Source organism: Cryptomeria japonica, chromosome 9 (assembly GCF_030272615.1).
Source record: "Cryptomeria japonica chromosome 9, Sugi_1.0, whole genome shotgun sequence".
In the NCBI taxonomy this organism is placed as follows: Eukaryota; Viridiplantae; Streptophyta; class Pinopsida; order Cupressales; family Cupressaceae; genus Cryptomeria; species Cryptomeria japonica.
Window position 1 is genome coordinate 664419576 of NC_081413.1, and position 9261 is coordinate 664428836.

The 9261-nt window shown below is 35.1% G+C and overlaps 1 long non-coding RNA gene across 5 annotated transcripts; it reads right to left on the minus strand.

The window, feature by feature from the left end:
- Window positions 1-731: 731 nt before the first annotated feature.
- On the minus strand, window positions 732-5869 carry LOC131039493 (uncharacterized). 5 transcript variants are annotated; one of them, XR_009358922.1, is made up of 7 exons: window positions 5809-5838; window positions 5532-5594; window positions 5112-5297; window positions 2187-2416; window positions 1967-2083; window positions 1783-1857; window positions 732-1082 (listed from the first exon to the last, which is right to left on the minus strand). It is a non-coding gene; the product is annotated as an uncharacterized LOC131039493 (long non-coding RNA). The 5 variants fall into 5 exon arrangements; XR_009358923.1 differs by having other exon boundaries at window positions 5532-5599; window positions 5809-5829; XR_009358924.1 differs by having other exon boundaries at window positions 1962-2083; window positions 5532-5869.
- Between the last annotated feature and the right edge of the window lie 3392 nt (window positions 5870-9261).

The window sequence follows — 9261 nt, forward strand, 5'->3', positions numbered from 1 at the left end:
TTCAAATATTCTCTACTAGCAAGGCCAACCACGTGAAGGTAGAAGCTTGTTTGGCCTCCCCTAATGGACCTAAGACAATCACAAAACAACACAACGCAACACAACACAAACCACAAGACAACATACAATACATGACAACACAACACAAACCACATGACAACACAATACGATACATGACAACACAACACGTTTTATTTTATTTATAGTTTTAAATATGAAAGTTAAATGTTATGATTATAGTTTTAAATATGCAACTTTAAATATGATATTTATGTTAAATTGTCATATTTTGTGATTTATTTTTAGTAATGGAATATGAAATAATGTGTCAAAATACATATTTATTATAATTATGGTGAAATTCTTATGTTATGTAGATTGCATTAGTAAAGTGAATTTGTGATTCTCTTTTAATCATATTTTTGTAAAGGCAATTCATGAGTGGTTTCCAATCATTTATAATAATGTTAATTATGTGATGCCATTTTTACCTTTTTAGTGGCATAGTTATGTAGTGTGAATTATATTCATGAAGTGGGCAAATTTGGCTTTTGTAAGGGTTATTTATGATTATCCTTTGTCTAATATTTTATTAATATTTAAAAAACATTTAGTAGGGGGTAAATGATATATTTATTTTCAAAATTGTGAAATTTAACTTTACTACTGAAATCAAAATTAATAATTGCTTAAATAAAAACTAAACTACTAAAAAAAATGCAAAAAAAAACGAGACACAAACCTTAAAGAATGACCTTGGCCAATTGACCATTCTTTAAGGTGTGAGAAAACACGACCTCAAGGAATAACCATGGCCAGTGACTATTCCCTTTAGTCTTTAGAAGGGGTTATAACCCCTTCCAATAATTTTTTTATTAAACACTATATTTGTACATGTTACAATGCTATCAAGTCAATATGCTTGATCAAAATATAACTAAAGAAATGATGCAAACCTAATTCTATCTCTTCTTATTTTGAATACACCATGAACTAGTTCAAAAAGCTGCTTAGTATACTTCTTATTAAACTGCAGTTTTTTGGCTGGAACAAGAAGGGTTGTGAGCTTGCAATCTGTCACCCTGTCATACCAATTCAGCCATAAATTAGTCAGCATAATGCAACAAGTAAAAATGATAATGGAAGTAATCTCAAATCTAGAAAATGAAGTTTAGGATGCTCGAAGATTCATACATTTTATAACTACCACAAACAAACCCAAAGAATATCACAAAGGTGAAAAATTCTTTAGTTTGACGACAGTTATAAAAAAAAACAAATTCACAGGTACATTGATTTATCGTGTGACAACTAGTTGTGAATATTTCCTCAAACGTTCTAATGTTTGTACCATGTATCTCACCACATTAGGAGCTCCCTACTCAAGCTCAAGTATTAAAAAAATAAATAATAATAATAAAATTAGGGACCAGTTCACTTGAAATAATAATATTTAAAAACAATTAATAATGTAATTGTTTTTAGAAGTATTGACGTCAAGACCAGTTCACTTTTAGAATTTGAACCTCCAAGATCAAGGCCAACAATTCAAATGACTAGAAAATAAGAATGATTGAATTTAATAAATCAACTAAAAAGTTCAAACAACACAAAATTGTTTTACTAGAGTTGAGACATTGACTAGGTAGAAGTACAAAAAGAAAACATTAAACAAGAATTCCACTATAGCCCATATAATTTGAAATTGAGAATATCAACTAACTGGGAATGGGAAGTATAGGGTTATGCAAAAAGCAAGCCTACAAGAATAATATAACACACCTCCTTCTGTATGGGAAGTTGGCTGGTTCTGCGTTGGAAATTAAAATAGTGGTGGTGCTTCTCCTCAAAAGGAGCCTGTCAAAAGAATAGTTTCTAAAATATCAATACCAGCTTCAAAACAAAAACGATCATCAGAACCATATTAGCTCTATACATGTACAAAGAAAGCTAGGTGCAACCTTACCACTCCTTTCTCAAGCTTGGCAGCTTGCATCCCAAGATTTGCAAGTCTTCGGCATGGATCTATCTCCTCTTCTGGAGGTTCTGTAAGGGAAACCTGAATTGTATCACCCAAACCATCCTGCATAAAAAAAAGAAAATTGTCCGCTTATATAAATGATAAGGAACAGAAAAAACTGTGAAATCTTGACACATAAATGAGGAAGAGAATCACTAGAAGAAACCTGTAACAGTGTTCCAATGCCAATTGCGATTTCATTCGCCCATCTTCACCTTCACCAGCTTCAGTAACTCCCAAATGCAATGGATAATCCCATCCTAGGACATTCATCTCTGCAACAAGCAAACGGTATGCCTGGACCACGATTACAGGGTTGCTTTCTTTCATTCAGAAGACAAAGTTGTGGAAATCCAGCTTCCTACAAACGCGTGCAAATTCAAATGTTGATTCCACCTATTTTAAGACAATGAACATTACTATGTTGAACTATTATACGAATCTTATCAAGAAAGAACAAAGATAAAATTAAATAATAAAATCAAAGTGAGTTACCAAACACAAGTAGCTGTGAATATTTCCTCAAAAATTCTTGTATAAATTTTACACTAGAAGCTCATTACCCATGATCGAATATGAAAAATGAACCTCTACACAATAGAACATTTGCACATTGGTAGACTTTGTACATCACGAATTGTAAGCATCAAAAGAACCCACTCTCTTAAAGATGCAGGATATATTTAAACTGAAATCTAGAGAGAACATGTGCATACAAGCAACTTCATCTCAAAAAAGTGGGAAAAGAAAGAAAACATGACAAACATTATTTCAACCATTCAACTAATCTTATCCAGCAAGACCCATGATTAATCTCACAAAAAAACAGTAAATATTGCAGAAAATATGTAAATCTTGCAGCAAATATTGCAGAAAATATGTAAATCTTGCAGCATTTGGTTTGAATTGATGATGGAAGAAGAATTTGGGTATTAAGTGTAGTATTGCAGTATCTGGTTTGAATTGATGATGGAAGAAGAATTTAGGTGGACAACATATCTTGGGTTGGTTAGGTGTAGTGAATTTATTAAAATGTCTCTCTCATAAATGAATTTATTAAAATTTATTAAAGTGAATTTATCAAATTAAACAATACGCAGTGGCCAACACAGATGAAACCCTAAATTCTTATTGCTACCCTGGAAATAAGGAAATACATAATAATAATATTGCACCCTAGAAATAAGGCAACATGAGACCCTTTTGATCGTGGCTATATTGCAAATATTGTTGAATGCACTGGGTTACACATAATTGTTGTTTCATAGACTTAGAAGAAGCAATCTACTGAGTCGTTTTCATACTATGATCCACCTTAACTTTGATATTTTCTACATGGAAAACACCACATAAAATCTCTAAAATGTTCTGAATGCTTATGGCTATCCCTAAAACAGTGCATTCATTGTACTCTTTAACATATTAAATAATCAGTTCTTCATGGTGAAGACATATCACATTAATGTCATTTTTTATGTAAATCTGCAATAGAGGTTCCACTATCCTCAGAGAAAGTTGTAACTGAGAGAATGATATAAGATATGTGAAAAATCTTGTGTTCTGGGCATGTGCAACAGTTGCATGACATATACAGGCCATAAGTGTAGCGGTAGACAAGACATAATAGGGATATAATCTATACAAAATGCAGCAAGGGCCCTCAATTGTGCTTCGAGAGAGGAGACAACATTTGGAAGCTGGGCATGTAATGCACTCTTCTTATCTTTTCTGGCATGATAAGTTCAAAGATATACCTCCAATGCACTGGTGTGGAAGCACTAATATTTATGCTTAACTGAATGCCTGTTAAAGAATCATAGCGCTTCTTGTTGGAAATCTGAAAACCAGTCTGGTCATAGCAAACTCTGAGGATAAAAAGTTTGCTAAACAATTGCAGCTGTATGCCAGATTTAGCAACATGCAATGATTTAAACTTGGAGAGCCATAAAATAAGAAATGGGAAATCACTCATTAGTTTCTCCTTGCCAAATGCCGTAATCTAGCCCAGAGTGCCCAAAATGAAGTCAAATTACAGTCATTGGGACAGAAGCTAGAGTTAGTTTCTCAAACAGACCTCTCAAATTACGTGTTCAATACATTAACTTAACCAGCTTCCCAAGGATGGCAATTGAAAATGTTCCTTTCATAAGGTAATCGGTAACAAAGTGTCAGTCATCTCCCCTGCTTGCAACATGGTATATATGAAAAGGGTTAATTGGATTCCCCACATAAAATAAAAGTTTAAGTCCAATTTTGTACTCTTAATTATGACTATAGGAGGTCAGACGTCATAGAAATCTATCTCCTGCTCAATCGAAGGAATGGGTGAGCTAGTAAAAAGCATTAAGTTGTGGTGCCTGTGCTTACCTTTAGTGCTAGCAGAGCAGTGTTCGGTGTAGAAACTAAAATGAATAACCTGCTTGTAGCTCGAGATGGGAGAAGACAGCCCTATCATAGCTCCTATCATGGAATATAGAAATCTGGTAGCCTCTCTCATATCTGGTAATGGCCTTTATTAACCAGACAAGCAGAGCCGGTATGTCCAGGTCTGGTTTTTATAGCCTCCTCTCTCATATCTGGTAATGGCCTTTATTAACCAGACAAGCAGAGCCGGTATGTCCAGGTCTGATTTTTATAGCCTTTAATATTTTAAGAAATTTTCACAAGCATGAACCCTAAACTCTTTACATAGAATTGAAGGTAGCCCATGATTCATTCTGGCAAACAGTCTTGAATGGATTCACTGAACATGAACCCGGCTCTACTCGGCCCTTACTCGATCCAAATGGAAAAAATGTATGGGAATTCACCCGAGCAAAATTAAAAGCTACATTATGTCGAGACACGCAGAAAAGAAAAGGGGTAGGGAAGGCAATGAAGAAAGATGCATGAAGAAGATTTTTCCCAGCGAAACCATTATTTGCAAATGGGGGAAATATTTTTGCATTGCCCATCTTCTAATTCAGTTAAGCACAAAGGTATCATTAACGTGCTTTAGGGTTTGAAGATCCCAGACACACAGAATACCACAAAAAACATACGAAAAGAAATCAAGCAACCTATAAATCTATAGATAGGGTTTGCAACATACAGTCTGGTAACCTTTTGTGCTTATGCTTGTTCTGACGCTGGCGTTGGTACAACTGAAACTGCTGGTTCGGAATCAATTGAAGGAACTGGAACTTCGACTAATGAATCGACTGCCCTTTCCGTTGCTTCCTCCCCTTGGTTGGTAATAAGCTGTTAGGGCACGGCCACGCCCTACAAGAAGACCTGACTGCAAATAATTTAATTGCATCGTGAGGGAATACGTATACAGCCTAAAAGGGCGAAAACTAATTTAATTGCATCGTGAGGGAATACGTATACAACCTAAAAGGGCGAAAACTAATTTAATTGCATCGTGAGGGAATACGTATACAGCCTAATTTAATAGCATTGCACAAGTCGTGACTGCAAATAATTTGATTTGAATTGATGGAATTGAATTGCAGTATTAAGTTCTACATACCTGGAAGAAGAAATTGCCCTTCGTTGCTCTGCCTCTGACTCTGCCTCTGTTCTGTCTCTTCCTCTGCTCTGCCACGAAAATGTAAAACAAACCAAAAATAAATTGAAAAAACACTGAACACCATCAAACAAAACAAACGCCTGACCAAAAAAAACCAGAAAAACCAGCGTGCACGCTATACACCACCAAACAAAACAAACACCTGAGCCAAAAAAAAAAAATGAACAAAGAGAAAGAACAAAACATTTGACAATCACAAAAACAAAGGGAACCTAACATTGACAGGACTCGAACACATCACGCATGGAATAGAACCAAATGAAAGAATTGCCTAACCCAATTTGAAATTTAAAAACAATGTATGTAACTGAATTTGTTTGAAATTTGAAAACAATCTTAATTTGAAGTGCCGCTCCTCTCAACGGCTATTTTGAAGTTTTCATTGATTTAAACAAATTTAATTAAATTAATTAATAGTTTAGGTTTCTTTGATTAGGAACAGTTGATTGGTATCTAATTTAAACAAATTAATATCTTTTAGGATATTTATAATATTTAATTTCAACTTGTATCATTTAATTTTTGTGTATTAAAATGGATATGTAATTTATATTTTGGATATATGTTTATATAAATGATTAAAAATGATTTACATTAATCTTCATTTAAAATTTTACTAGTAAGGACACAAAAAATCTATAAAGTTTAGGAAAATATTAAATTTTGAAAACACACACAATAGTGGCATTGATACTTCATTGGTAGTGACTAGTGTGTGGGTACACCTTGTCATTCATGTCCGTGACATGCTAAAATTGCACAATAACAAAGATTTATTGATTTAGTGTAATCAATCAGAAAAACCTACTATTGGATTACTATCAGTATTGTCTCATCGAAACAAGATTAAATTCAACAAACATTATTCACAAGTATGCGATATAAGGAATCCTAGGCAAAGATTTCTAGCAATTCAAATAGAACACAATCTAAGACTTTAGCAATACAATATTTTTTTGGATTCTAGCGTGTTTATGCTTATCATTTCTTTTCTTACTTGATAACTTTGACGACAAGTGAATAACAACCTTCAAAATTATTTTAAAATCCATGTGCATAGAAAAAGAATTCCCCATGACCTAGAAAAGGTTCCATATACGATACTTATACATCCCTCAATAGAGTAAAGAAATTTAGAACTTACCCCATCTATAAATTCATACGATCTCAACTTGGAACAGAGTTGAGATGAGCAAGGTTAATATGTGAAGCCTAGGTGATGACAATGAGAAAGTGTATTATGTGTCATATTTCCATTGTTTGGCATCACCAAAACACCCTCTACCACAAGTGAGAAAGCATTTTGAAACACTCAATGATGCCGGTCGTGATTGGCATGTTCAATTGAATCCAGCATTATGGGCATATCGAACTAGCATTCGAACCCCTACAGGTGCAACTCCTTATTCATTGGTCTATGGTGCAGAAGCTATCTTACCTATTGAGGTTGAGATACCATCATTACGAGTTTCCTTGCATAATCTCATTGATGATGAAGCTTACAGAGTCTCACGTCTTCAGGACTTAGAGTTACTTGATGAGAAGCGACAAGCTGCATACAATCACCTCAAAGCTTATTAGCAGCGCATGAGCAGAAGCTACAATCACCGAGTTAGATCTCGTACATTTGAGGTAGGTGATCTTGTTCTACAAGAGAATCCTCGCAACCAACCAAACAGAGAACATCAAGGCAAGTTTGAATCAAATTGGTTGGGCCCATATGTTGTCACTGCTGTATTTGGGTCCGGGGCATATCAGTTAGCTACTTCAGAAGGAGAACCGCTTGCAGATCCAATCAATAGCATGCACCTCAAACGATTTTACACATAAGCTGTACAGAGCATCAGGCTCCCCTGCATATCAGAAAATACCAAAAAACATTCAGAAAAATGTCCTGAAGAAAATATAAAAACATTCAAAAAAGTAAAGAAAAATCATGCATCCAAACGGTGAGCAACCACTCCGGTGGCACCTTGGGTAAGAACGATGGTAAAAACCTGGCAAACAGGCGCCACTCGTAAAGGCTATGGCTCCATTGTCTTTTAGACTTGTGGTGATCACATCTACTTTATACATACATCCATCCATCCATCAACCATGGCTTGTTATTCCTCTGCAATTATGATAGTACTCCATACATCTTGCATCCCGCTTTTTCATAGTCATGTCTAAAACTGGGGGCAATGCCTTTAACCTATTGATGGAAGTGGATTCTACATTGTCTTATGATTCATTAAGTTCTTCATTCAAACAATCATCAAAAATCCAAAAACATTCAAAAATATCTCGCAAAAATAGCAAAAACATTCAAAAACAATTCAAAATCCAAAAACATCGACAAAACCATTGAAAAATCACCCAAAAACATGACAACACCTTGTACATATTCATCCGATCAGATACAAAACAAACATTGACAAAATACTCACACAAATGACCACTTATCACTCGACCAACACAATCAACATCAACAATCCAAACTGTCTTAAACAAGGATGCATCATTCCTTACCAAAACAAAGACAAAAGTGACATTTTCTTTGACAAGAAAATTATGTTAAGCTATCAAATACTTGGTTGATTTGTGAGTACAATCGTTTGTTTATCTGTATCAGGATCTTGCAGCATTGTTTTGTATCGTTTGCGCATTATTTCCGATGAAGTTCTGGGGCATGTACTAATGGTGTCTACGTGGGAAGTTCACTAAGCTATGTGATCATAGGCAAAAATACAGTCATAGATCACTACGGCTTGTTGACTACAGCGTATACCTCGACCATATGAGCATGAACTATTACCAAGGATCCATATTCTTTATTCTGTATGTATATATTGTTTGTTTGCAGGTACAATGCTTTTTATTTGGTTCCTCCTACCTCCTCCAAACTGGATAAAGGTTTTATCTCTTATTACGGTATGCACTTGTCTCAGGATATGATCAGCCTAAGATCAAGGAGGACGATCCAAGTCATGCATGAAAGGAGATAATCCTTGTCTATTCCGCAAGCAATACTCTGGTCAACTTGATCCATTATATCAAGTTGCTTGTATTAACTTGCTATATCAAAATCCATGAAAGGAATACTCAGGTCATCTTGAATCATTATGTCAAGTTGCTTGTATTTTCTTACAACATTTTAAAGCTCAATGATGAAAAATAAAGCACCATGGATCGTCATTCCATCTCATCTGTATATATTGCATTTCGTTGCATTCCACCCATCCCTACATTCATAATAGCTGCATATCATGCATACATAGTCATAATAATGCATACTCTATTTTACTCATCTTCTTCCATAGGACTGGGTCCTAGTCCTCCATATCTTCTATCTAACATTGAATCCCCCCTCACCCTCCCTATCTTGATCATCAACATCATCCTAATCCCTTCATTGCTTCCCATCCTCACTCATCCACAAAATTAAGCCAGTTACTCTGTCTACACAGATACATCGACTCCCACACACCTAGACTATCAACAGATACTCTGATCATGTATCTTCGGGTCTCAACAGGTAATCGATTATGGTAATCCTAGACTACATCAGGCATTTATCATAATGACCTAGTCTCAACGGGGCTGCCATGATTCCCCACAACCATCCATCACACGCACATACTATCAATTGATCAACCAATCAAACACAATCCAATGGACAATTACATCA